Source organism: Bemisia tabaci, chromosome 9 (genome assembly GCF_918797505.1).
Source record: "Bemisia tabaci chromosome 9, PGI_BMITA_v3".
Lineage (NCBI taxonomy): Eukaryota > Metazoa > Arthropoda > Insecta > Hemiptera > Aleyrodidae > Bemisia > Bemisia tabaci.
Window position 1 is genome coordinate 40,417,254 of NC_092801.1, and position 12,592 is coordinate 40,429,845.

The following is a 12,592-nucleotide window of genomic DNA, read 5'->3' on the forward strand; positions in this document are numbered from 1 at the left end:
GCGTGGCAAGAAATGGTGAATGGTGGCACTCCATTCTGATCGAAATTTGACGGTCCGTCCAATCTGGATCAAAAAGGTCTCCCTTGAAATCCCTAGAAACCCCTTGATTTTGGTTCTACAAGCTGTGGCGAACCCTGAGTCCCTGCATTTACCGACCGTGAGTTAAAATTTCGTGCCGCAAATCAAAACTGCCAACCGTCGAATGCCCGTCCCGATCACCTCGCCGAATCGATCGCTCCTCCCCTTCTCCTTCTCTCGCCAGTCAAAGTCTCGAAGTTGGAAGTATCGACCATGGAGTGGCGAGGCGTTAATCAACGACTATCTGTATGTTTGCATTTGAACCTTTGGAAAAGGATCGAATACTAAAGTGTTGGATGATAATCGATCTTTTCCCATAGGTCAAGTGGTAGATCAATGGATGTACCGTCGATACTGTCGATGTGGTCGGCTCGGCGCGCAGTGGATCGAGTCAATCAGAGAGGTCGAACACGGCATTTCTAACTAAAATTGAAATTTTTTTTTTTTTTTTATGTTCAATTCGTCAAATTTTGAAGTTATAGTGGTGCTTACGCAAGGAAATTTCCTGAGGAAACCATTGGAACGGCTTTTAAAACGTCGTTGTTTTGTTTTAACGGAGTTATGAGCTTTTAAAGTTTGCGAATTTTGTCGGGCCTCCCCATTGACTGGATCCATTGTGCGGCGTGGCGAGGACGATCGGACGGAGGTATGAAATTCCACACGGGGCCCCGATCCGTCCTCACTTTTTTCGACGCAATTACGCGCGCGTCGCAACAAACGAGGCGTCTGTGCCCGGCCCGGCCCCGGACGGCGGACGCCCTTGCCACTCGAGCCAGCGTCGCGACGCGCCCAGACGCCAGCCACAAAGACGCCTCTGTCCGCCGAGGATGCGCTCATCAAGTGGACGACGACGCGACGACACGTTTCGGACAGGTGACCGAGACCAAGGCGCTCTGGAAAGTGAAATATCTTGGTTGCTACAGAGTCCAGACTCCAAAATAATATAACAAGCAAGATAATCCTCATTCAATCGGATTTCTGCTTGAATCAAAAGGAAATCTGCTTACAGGGTGTCTACCGGTTGCCGATATCCCCGAAAGTCCCCAATTTTCTCGTTCAGGTCCCCAAAAATGATAAAAATCATCCTCAACACCGGCACTTTCAAATTTTCCCTCCAGCCGCGGCGGCACAATATAATCAGGAATAAAAAACAAGACGACGGTTCCAACGTTAAGACGTTGGAGAGCGTTCACCGTGGCACCTCATCGATATGTAAAAGTGGTTTTGTTCTACGTGTTGCAGAAGAGAGACTGACGCCATTTTTTTGAGAGAGATCTTTGAGAGACAACGTCATTTTGTTCTACGTGTTGCACTGTTGCAGAAGAGAAACTTAGGCCATTTTTTCGAGAGAGGGCTTCATTTTGTTCTACGTGTTGCAGAAGAGAGACTTACGGCATAAGTGTTTTAGCGTTAGCTATTTGAGGAAATGTTGTGGAAGGCGGGAAAGTGATTCATTGGGGAATCGAGTGAACCGGTGGAGAGTTTTCTCATGAAAAGACGTCGGGCCGAGTCAGTGCAAGCGACAGCTCGTTCCCTCGGAAGCGTCTCCGTGATTCGGACAAGCGCAAGCGGCCGCGGGTGAGAAACTCATTGCGAGCTTTATTCCGACTCGGAAGAGGCCCCCGGGGCCCCGCGGGAAATCCCCTCGTCCGGCGTTGCCACGTCGTCTCGCGTCTCCGGCGCTGTCCCCTGAAAACTGGAGATTTTTCCGGCGGATCGGCAACCGCGGACTCGGCAGCATCGTCTCGGGTTCCGCTCGGCTTATTCAATTATTCTGGGCGCATCCCGGGTCTCGTGCCCGGCGCCACCGGCCCGCACTCCCGTTTTCAGGGCTTCGCGGATTTTCAGCGCCAGAAAAGAGGGAAATTTATCCGCCGAAATATATCGGCGAAAGTCCGCAACAAGGTGCAGGGTTTCTACGAGTCCGGAAAGTCCGGAAAAAGTACTGATTTTTTAAGGGCGGTCCGGAAGTACTGAAAAAATGCCGAGTTTTTGCAAGAAGGTCCGGAATTTTTCCATTATTGTTGCAATTTGAGAAAGAAAATACGGCTTTTGACATTTTCCGAATTTCGTCAAATGGAGGCATTGAAAGAGTACTGAATTTTTCTGTTCAGGAGGTACTGAATTTCTGGGGAATGTACCGAAAAAGTACTGTAAAAGTACTGATTTTTGGCCAGCTTATTCAGTAGACACTCGGTTTGTGGATTTGCAGCGCGAGAAAAGAAAAATTTATCCGCTGAAACATATCGGCGAAAGTCCGCAACAAGGTGATAAGCTCATTAAAACCGGTAAATTGTATTCGATCGGAGAGAGAGAGTTGGAAAATTATTTTAAGAAATGCAAGTAAAAGTCTTGGTTAGGGTGTTTTGTGTCTAAAAAACCGGAAAATTCCAGGAAATTCGATGTCAGCAGGGAAATATCTCAGGGTGTCTAGCGACCTGAAAAACCGGGAAATGTCAGGGAATTTTTTAGTGGCAGGGAAATCAGGGAAAACATGTAAGCATCCGCAAAAATTTGGCATGTCAGAAAATCGTCAGGGAAATCGAAAAACAAGGATTTTTTTGTCGAAAATTGATGATGAATCAAGTTTCAGAAAAATGGAATCGATACTTAAATTTGTACTAGAATTTCCGCTGATGTCTTTTAAATTTTAAACAGGAGGCAAACGTACCTATCTCGTATAGGTTTAGGCACCATATATGTTGCTCTGTTTATTACACTACTTCCCTAAAACATGAACAAATTCTTACGTAGATCTATCAGTTCAATCGGGTTGAAAAATTGGGAATATTTCCCCTTTTTGTCAGGGAAATACCAGGGTAGGTATTATTTTTTCCGTCCATCAGGGAATTCAAAATTTTTTCCAGTTATTTGTCAGAGGAATCATGGAAATGTCAGGGAATTTTAGCTTTGAAAATTCCTGGACAGGATCAGGAAATTCCGAGCGCGTCAAGAATTTTTCACCTACATGCAGTTCAGCACATGCAGATGAAGTGCGAAATTTGATGTTGGTTGCTTTGTACGTCAGACAATTTTCAATTTATTCGCGCCAAAAATCAGTCGCTCTTTTACGCGTCGCGGCACATTCAATAGTCGGAGCTTATCCTTTCGTCGAATCAGAATATACTAAAATTATCATTTATCCCCGCATCGTCTCAAAAGTCAAAGAATTTTCAAAAAATCGGCAACTTAGGCAAGCTAGAGTGAAATTCGAATTATTCTGAATTTCCATGGACACCCTAACGAAAATTGGCCAGTAACGCGAGTGATATCGTTTTGAATTTCGCTTATTGCGTTTTGAGTTTACTTAACAAGAGTCGATTCTGTAGAAACATTCGAAACGTTATCACTGGCTTTTCCAAAAATTCCTCTAGAAAGGAAACAGATTCAAGTGCCCTCTTGAACTTACGAATCAAGGTTTATCGCGAGTTGCGCTCCCAAGTGGACGTATTTCTGCCAAACGGAAGTATGTGTATTACGACGTGAACCCTGTTATGCATATATTCTTATGGGTCTCAAGGCTCGTGTCTTAATGCACATAGTTCCGTTTGGCAGAAATACGTCCTGGTGATCGGAGGAGAGTGAAAAAATGCGGTCGCAGTTGAAGTTTTATCAATGTTTTTACAGCTCCAGCGATAACGTAACATCGTAACGCATCATTGTTTTCGGTCTTGTTCTTCTTTCTTCCTGCGCCAACAAATCGTCTGCCTGCGATAGCGTAATGACTTTGGAAAGAATTATTTGTCACTAAAACATCAGCATCTACTACACTTATTGCCTGCGGCAGCATTTTTCCTGCGGTTTTTCCTCTTCTTAGGCAGCTAGCACACGCACAGTTCTAGAGTACCTTTATAGGGAGAGTATGGACAACTCGATTTATGTAGCTCTTAGGGCCCAGAAATACGACATCGTGAAAAACGAAAATCACTAGAAAAGTGCCGCTGTCAACCTATGCATTTGGAAGATTACTCATTATAGCCAACAGGGCATTACTAACAAGCGTCTTGCAGGTTGAAACTGAGAAAATGTTAGCGAAATCAAAGTTTTATACGTGATTTTATAATGTTTGACCAGTGTAAATAGTCGAAATGTGAAAATTAGTACGACTGGATAATATTCGAGTGCATAGGTTGTTGACTCCCTTTTTGGGCCCCAAGAGCTACATGACCTGATCAAAGCCTAGCCCCAAATTTTCGAGTTGTCCATACTCTCCCTATAAAGATACTCTACACAGTTCTACCGTACAGTTGACAGTTTGCGCATGTGTAGAGACTGCTCGGTCGGTCTGTACGTCCGGTATTCACGATCTGGTCAAATTATGTCATCAGGCTAATAAAATCGCATTTAGCAAAAAGGAGCCAGCGCGACTACGGTGTTTTCTAAATTTTGCAACTTTTTTTTTTTTTTTTTTTTTTTTTGAAAATACTTAAAATATATGAACAGTAATAACATTTACACACTTATTTTTGTTTAAATTCAACAATTTTTTTGGCGGGAAGAAAAATCTATATACTATTCCAGATTTTTTAGATACATATGAAGAGACAACTTTGTTACGACACTGTAATGGCGCTGGATCCTTTTCGCCTTCTGTTGACTTCTGAAAAGAGCGTGTATGGTTGCTGAAATGAACTGTCGATGGCTGTAGATGAGAGCCCAGTGAAGAAGTTACTTGGAAAGTCGGAAATTTAGGGATGGAAAGGGAGCCTCGTGCGTTGTGCGACGCCCCTTCATGAGCCCTTTCGACGGAGGCTTACAGGATTTATGCATAAGCCCGCACATAACGAGGCAGGAATTAGAGGTGTCAGCCACGCCGGAGGGGGAAATCCTTTTCGGCAATTATTCTTAGTTTACACCAACATTCTCAGCGTTATAACTTGGCTTCGCACGGTATATCAAGACGTAGGAGTGGCTGGAGTCCCTCTATAGAGAGTTGAGACAACGCTGCACTGGAAAGAAAAGTCGCTTGGATCTAGAGTCCTAGCTCATAATAACATCGACAAGAAAAATACTCTTGATTCAATCCAAATTTTCCTTGAATCGAAGAGCCGAGCCTCTTCGTTGAGGCGGATTTCCTCTTGATTCAAGCCATGAGTCCGATTGAATCAAGAGTATTTTTTCTTGTCGATGTTTTTAAGAGTCTGGACTTAAGATCCAAGCGACTTTTTTTCCAGTGCGCTTGTGGATGTCACAAACGGGAATAAAGATCACACAAATCGTACGTTTTTTGTAATCTTTGATCAACCCATTTCCGAATTCCTATCTCCGTTCCCTCTCTCATTCCATTTGTTCCTTGCCGTACCCCCAATTTCCCGGTCCATTCGAGTTTATAATCTTTGGAATTGGTGCAAATGTAACTTTTATTCCCGATTGTGACACTGTGAAGGCTTAAAATAAGGGAACCAATCAGAAATGGATTCGCATTGTCTCTACTCTCAGGGACTCTAGGAGTGGCCGAAGCCGTAACTTAGTCCATTTCAGGGAGGATTTGGCAACCCCGCCGAGCCCTCGCGGGCCTCGCACCCTCGAGGCGGGCGTAAATTTTTATTGGTCCCTTCTTGGCCGGAGGGTTTTTGACCTACTTTTGCGCCCCCTCCGACCCTCCCCGGCGCTGACCCGTCGCCCGCCGGGCAATTCCGACTCGACGGGGGGCGCCTGGCTCGCCCCTCCCGTGAGTTTCCCGAAATGCGTGGGCTTAATTCGAAGCGGCGTCTCGATCCTTGTCCCTTGTTTATTGATCTCGGGATTCCCGGCTACATGGGGGATGAGGGACGGGAAATGGGGATGGAAATGGGCTCCTTTCCGCGATCCTATCGCAGCCTCCATCTCTCGGGCATCGCGATGTTCGTCGGAGGGGGAAAATATGCTAGAAACTTCCGGACGGATCTCTGCTCTGCTAACCTCTCGCCTTGGAAATAGACACGGTCGGAATTAGACCCTTGAATGGCACGTTTCCTCATCAAAATCTCCAGGGTTGCCACTGTGAGGGAAAACCGGGAAATGTCAGGGAAAATGACGAAAATGTCAGGGAAAATCTGTCAAATCACCTTCATATGCTTTCTAGAATGGGTTGAAGATTTTGAACAAGAAATTTTGCCTGAAAACTATTTTCAATTATTATACCTTCTGAACCATCCGTCACATCTTTAATTGCCGGGGAATTTCATTCTCTAAATTCTCTGGCAACCCTGCATCTCTTGCTCAACTCGTTGAGACTCTAAAGGCAACTCATAAGAGGAAAATTAAAGTGTATAGGTCACATACAGGGTTGCCACAGTTAGGGAAAACTAAGAAGTGTCAGGAAATTTTAAAAATTTAGGGAAAATCGGGAAATGTCAGGGATAATGACGAAAGTGACAGGGGAAAAATTGTCAAGTCACCATTATTTCCTCTTTAGAATGGGTGGCAACCCTGTCCCTATCCAAGAGACCGCTGGATCGGAGGTAGCCTCAAGGGTGCAATCCAACGATAAAATCCGCCGTTAAGGAACCTGAGGCACATAAAACATGAGGACTGACATCGTTTAGGATACATCGGACGGGCGGGCGGTGAATCGCGGAAGCGCCAAAAGAATGTGCACAGCGAAAATCTGTCTCTTGCGAGCGGCGGGAAGCTTTAATTATTATTGTTGCGTTCTTGGTGCGGATCGCGGGTCACCGCGCCGAGTTACACCGCTTTTGAAACGGCGACGCAGCGTCGCACAGTGCAGAAGCAACTTTATTTGTGGGGTCGACCAGAACTCCCGTGATGAACTATAGGAAGAACTGCCTGCATACGCTGAAAATGTGAGAAAGTGCGGTACAAAATACACGGATTTCAGACTACGGAGCGAATTTCAGACTTCTCTGATGTGCCTATCCTAATTCACGTGCGATTTTCCCTATTTACTTGGCTGTACTGCCGTGATAGCCCAGAGAGCAGTAAGGTTCAAACTTTCGAAATTGAGTTTCCTCATTCAAAATTTGTCTAAACTCTTTTAGATGAAATCACTGAAATTGCTAACACAGCAAAATTAATCTTAATTTTATCAAAACGAACATGCGAGAAAGCTGTAAGTGACGTAAAAAATGACGTAGTTTCAGATAAAACAGCCTTAAGTGGCATTCTTCCAGAGAGACAATGAAAACAGTGCTTTCGAGTACAGTGCCGCCTTCTTCTGCCAATTTCTTACCTGAAAATGTGTCTGTTGTGTGTACGAAACGCAACCATGAAAAGCACGCAGAAGATAGCACTTACGGCTGTCTTGCTTAACAATAGCCTTACATGAAAATGAGTAATTCCATTTTTCCGTATTTGAAATAAAATCGGTCGATTTTCAATCATCCCAACGATTTCTAGGAGTTTTTCGGACGATTAATGGCAATTTGACAAAGAACGGAGGCTTCTTTCAGTAAAATGTTCCCTTTAGACGCTTCTGAGCCAAAAGCTTCTTTCTTCTCAAAACTTCATTTTCGCCCTTTCTGCTTTCCTTGCCATCGCGGCAGTTTTTCCCCTTCATTATACTTTAATTATACCCTTTTTATGCAATTGAAGTAGAATCGGTGGATTTTTAATCATTCGAACGATTTCTAAGAGTCTTTCGGACGATTAGTGGTAATTTGACGAAGAACGGAGGCTTCTTTCAGTAAAATTTTCCGGTCAGACGCTCCCGAGCCCGTTTTCTCAAAACTTGATCATTGCGTTTACTGCTCTCTTGGCTATCACGGAAAAATATCCCTCCTTTTATCCAGAAGCATCCCCGCATAATTTACATTCGACGAAGTAAACAGCGAAATTGGCGATTCTAGTTGAAATTCTGAATCTGACTTGACCCGGAGACTCGTTCCCTCGTGCGCCGACCGCGCGAGGGAGCTCCCGTGATAAGAGACCGCGCTCTTTCGCGCTACTGTTATCTTTTGTCTTCCGGGCCCGCTTACCCGCGACCCCCCCCCCCCCCCCCACAACCCCCTCGTGTTCTTTTCGCCCGGCGAACGAGGCGCTACGCACCGCTCGCTCGACGAAAATTACTCCCCACAGTCGCGTTCTTTCATTTATCTTTTTTACTATTATTATTTTTTCTCTTTATTTTTCCACTTTCAAAGACACACACCTCTCGTATATTGTTTCTCGTTTACGAATCCGGTACTTGCACTTGAGGTTTCGGCGTAGTTGCCCAATATTGCTGAAAATTCAGCCCTCGATCATTCGATTTCAGCAAATTTAAAGTAGCTGCATCTAATTGCACAATCTGGCAACTTTTGGTTTCGGCTTCCGTCAAAAGTTAGAAGAATTTATGTTTTGAGCTTTGTATCAAGTATTATTTCACTGGCGACTCCGAATGCAATTATTACACGGCTGAAACAAGACAGGGTGCGGGGCGGAGGGAATAAATTGAAAGAAAGGAAGAAAGAAATGAAAACGCGTTTTCATTCTCTGAGGTTTTTTACGTATGTTGGGGGCCGTTCTTGGATTTCGTTACGCTGAAAATGGGAGTTTTTTACCGCACCGTCCACCCCTCTCGCAAGACTACCGTAACATATGCCTGCAACCCGCCAAAAGATGCAAAATTTCATTAGCGATTTTAAAATGATGTAGTTCGTTAAATTTTTTTAAAATTCCTGCAATGGTCTTAGTATGCCATGCAATGCATAGAAACAGTTAAGTCCGAATTTCGGGGTGGTGGTAGGAAAGTCAAAAAAAAAAAAGGAAGGGAAGAAAAAAGCTTCTCATTGAATTCCTTGGAAAATTGTTTCGGAACTCACACGTCGTCCCCGAAAAATTGTTGAAATTTCATGGAAATTGAAATTTCTTTTTCAGCCAAACGAAATTTCATTTCTTATCCCCTCAAGAAAAATTGCGGCTCGTGTCGACTTCTTCCCTCAAATTAGCATTTTGTAATGCTTTTTCGGTGAAAAACTCTCTTATCGCGGTTGTTTTTCATGTTGCACTTTCGACAAATTTTGCAAGATAGAAGCATTATTGGATTACGTTTTGCAATAAGGAACCACTATCACTTGCTCTTCTATAAAATCACTTTTCTGCATAAGGAAACCAATGGCATATTTGTCGTTTCTAAAATGAGCCAGAAATAGTGGTTCCTTTATTGCTAAATGTGGTCCTACTACACGGTGTCTAGAGTCAGGATTTTCTCGATTCTATCAGGATTTGATCTCCGCAAAAAATCAGGATTTGGAAAAATTATGAAATCAGGATGTAGATGTCAAGAATCAGGAAAAATCAGGACTTGCCAAAAATGAACAATACTAGGTATTAGTACTTTCCTTGGCTCACCCACAAAAGCGCCTATCCATCCATACGGTACTTTACTTTATCGCTTTCTGTAGCTCCAGTCTAATTCTTGAAAGACGGGGCAACGCCTCGAGGAAGGAGCTTTTCATGTCGACAGTGACAATGCCTTGTAAGTGAGCTTTGTGTCTAGCTCACTCCTGGGGGGGGGGGGGGGGGGGGGATTTTCCAGCGGTTGAGTGAGTCACCGGATGACGCCGAGCCATTTTTCTCGCTTTTTTTTCGAGTGATTCATCTTCTCGTCGAGCGGCGCACACTTGAATACTTGTCCTCGCCATGATCTATCTCTCAGTCATCTAAGGAAAAGCCCCCACTTATCTCCAAAATCGGGGAATCAGCCTTCGGGAGAGTTGAAAGAAGAGAGTTTTCTTTCAAGCATCTTTGCGATTTGGTCGGAAATGAAGTTCACAAAATCACTCCTCCTAGAAAAAAAAGAGGAAAACGTAAATAAAGTTCAACAGCGTTTTTAACAGCTCATTGTCTTGATCAGGGTGTTCAGCATCAGGATTTTCCCGATTCTATCAGGATTTGAGGTCAATCAGGATTTGAGGACAAATCGGTCGAAAAATCAGGATTTAAGGAAAAATCGATCGAAAAATTTGGATTTGAGAAAAGTCCTTAGATTTAGAACTTAATTCTTAAGTTCTGTTTTCGCGTACGCTTATGAAGACATTTTAATTTTTCTCCGTAAAGAATCAGGATTTAGTAGTCAAAAATCAGGATTTCGCAAAATGAAAAAAAACTAGACTCCCTGTTGATCTTTCTGTTAAAATCCAGCGCTCTCTAGAAAATTGCGGAAGCCTGCACCGTCCGTCGGGGAATAAATCCGTCGTTTCCCGCGAAGAAAGTGCGTAACTTACCAAAGGGGCTTTTGAGGACAAGGCGCGTAAATGCAGTTTTTGCTTGTTCAAGAAATATGCGTTTAAAGTTTCAAAATTACTCAGAGCCTTGTAGTGGAGAGAAAGTTCTAACCTTACGGATACGCAGAAATTGCGCTTTAGCAGGGAGATATCTCTCCGAATATTTTAGGACCACCTTGTTTTGGTTGAAATCATTCGTTTCTCTATTTCCTTAAAAACTCTACCGTTACGCCTTGTCCTCTAGGCCTCTCAATTCAATGTTGTACAATTTCTATTCGCAATGTTTATTTTTATTTTTTGCTCCGTAAATATCAAGTATTCTTCATCAAGAGTTTCCTAGATTCCTCCACGGATTACGGTAAAAAACCAGAGAAATTTTGGATAGAAATATTTTCTTTGATAAGGTGAGCTAGAATCCTGCCCTTATTTTCAAAGTTTTTCTCTCGGTTAGAATGTGGAAACTCTATTTTCCACGGCGCTGATTGCGGATGATATCGGATAACGAACCCTCTTTGGCAGAAGGGGAAGTGCAAAAGAAACGGAAAATTGACCTTTGTGCAGTCCTCACAACCCAATACGGAACCCCCCTCTGCCCCCCCCGGGGGGGGGCGCCTGGAGGATCGTGTCATTGAAACTCGCCTGTATAACAGAATTGACTCTTTTTCAAAACCGGGCATGGCTGTTATTCGATGAACCCCAGAATGGAAGCGCTCCTACGGAACTCAGAGTTCATGAGGAAATGGACTCGTTATATTTTACCAGTTACCAATTCAACTGTGAGAAGACGCCCCGGGTAACGATTACATTCGCCGCATATGTTGCGTGATAGGAACCTAAGAGGTGGTGGGGAGAGAAAGGGGCTCCTAGCCGCAACCCCCCTCCCCCTTGCAAGCGCTTTCGCACCCCTGAGCCGTGCACGCAGGCAATTTATTTGCGGAGAAAGTTTGTCCCGTAGAACTTTGGTGCTTTTGTTGCAGCGTGGTCGAACCGTCTTCGCTTCGAGGGGGAGGTTTTTCTCCGTTGCCAATCAGAGACGAGGTATCTTAGAGACCCTGCACTAATCTCAGCAACACGTAAAGAAATGGATTGCTCATTTAACGTATACATTTTAAAAAATATGTCCGACTTGTTTCAAATGTACATTTTACAACGGTAGTGGTTAAATCAGCATTTTTTTTTTTTTTTTAAATGTTTATTGAAACATGTCCGACACTTTTTTAACTACAAAATTGTTAAATCAGCAATTTCATTTTTTTCCTGAAAGTAGTCGAATGAGGCAAAAATTAAATATATTAAAATGAAAATTGTGGCTGTTGAAACGGTTGCGACGCTTAGTTATGTATTTTGTACGCTCGTTCAAGTGCAGGAAAAAATTCGGGAAATAATTGGTTTGTTTCTGTTTTAAAGAATGAACGCCAATTTCTAATTTCTTTTTCTCTTAGTAGGTGTGTAATAAATACATAAAATACTGCATTCGTAGCAACCTGTGAAATAAATTACCGAGGAGAATGTTTTTTTCCAACTAATTTATGCACGAACCGCAGGAACAAGCCGCAAACACGGCCTCACAAAATGATGACTGACGCTGAAGGTTTTTTGCGTCGTTCGTGTTGTCCTAACTAATGGGCTTATGAAATTAATATCTTCCTCCGAGATTGAAAAAAATTAATCGAAACTTGATACTGACTCATTCCTCGATCTTAATCATTGAGACTGTTTCGAATTTAGCACTTTTTGTGTATCAAAAACATTGTCTTGGTTTTTTTCGTATTCGTATTGTATTTTTCTTCTTTAATTCAACCCCTCAACTGTCCTTTTTTTCATTTTTTTCTTGCTGGGGTTCACCAGGGTGTCAAGCATCAGAATTTTCCAAATTCTATCAGGATTTAATCCCGATTTCATCAGGATTTGAGGAAAAATATGTCGTAAAATCAGGATTTGAGCAAAGTTGTCCGTCCGCTTATTTTCCGTTAATTATACGTTATCCGTCCGTTAATTTTTCTCTATAAAAAGTCAGGATTTGATCAGAATTCGGAAAAATTATGAAATCAGAATTTAGCAATCAAAATTCAGGGAAAATCAGGATCTTATCAGGATTTCCCAAAATGAAAAGAAAACTAGACACCCTGATTTTCTGTAAATTAAAGTTTTGCATACTCCACTGATAATAGCCGTTTAATACCTACTACTTTAATTGTTAGGTTCCATCCCTTTGTTTTCTTTTTTCCTTGGCATTTTGTGATTTCCATTAAATTTTGTGATCCTATTAATCTCTTAACTGACCATTCTTTTCTTTCTGTTTTCAGGTAAGTTTTTTGATTGCCTCATTAGCGATAAGTCCAACCTCTCCAGCGCACGTAAGTTAAAGA

The 12,592-nt window shown here is 42.9% G+C and overlaps 1 protein-coding gene across 10 annotated transcripts in view; it reads left to right on the forward strand.

The window, feature by feature from the left end:
- The window catches only part of LOC109036850 (uncharacterized), a 217,477-nt gene that overhangs the window by 130,105 nt on the left and 74,780 nt on the right, over positions 1-12,592 (forward strand). The gene's annotated exons all lie outside the window — the stretch shown is intronic.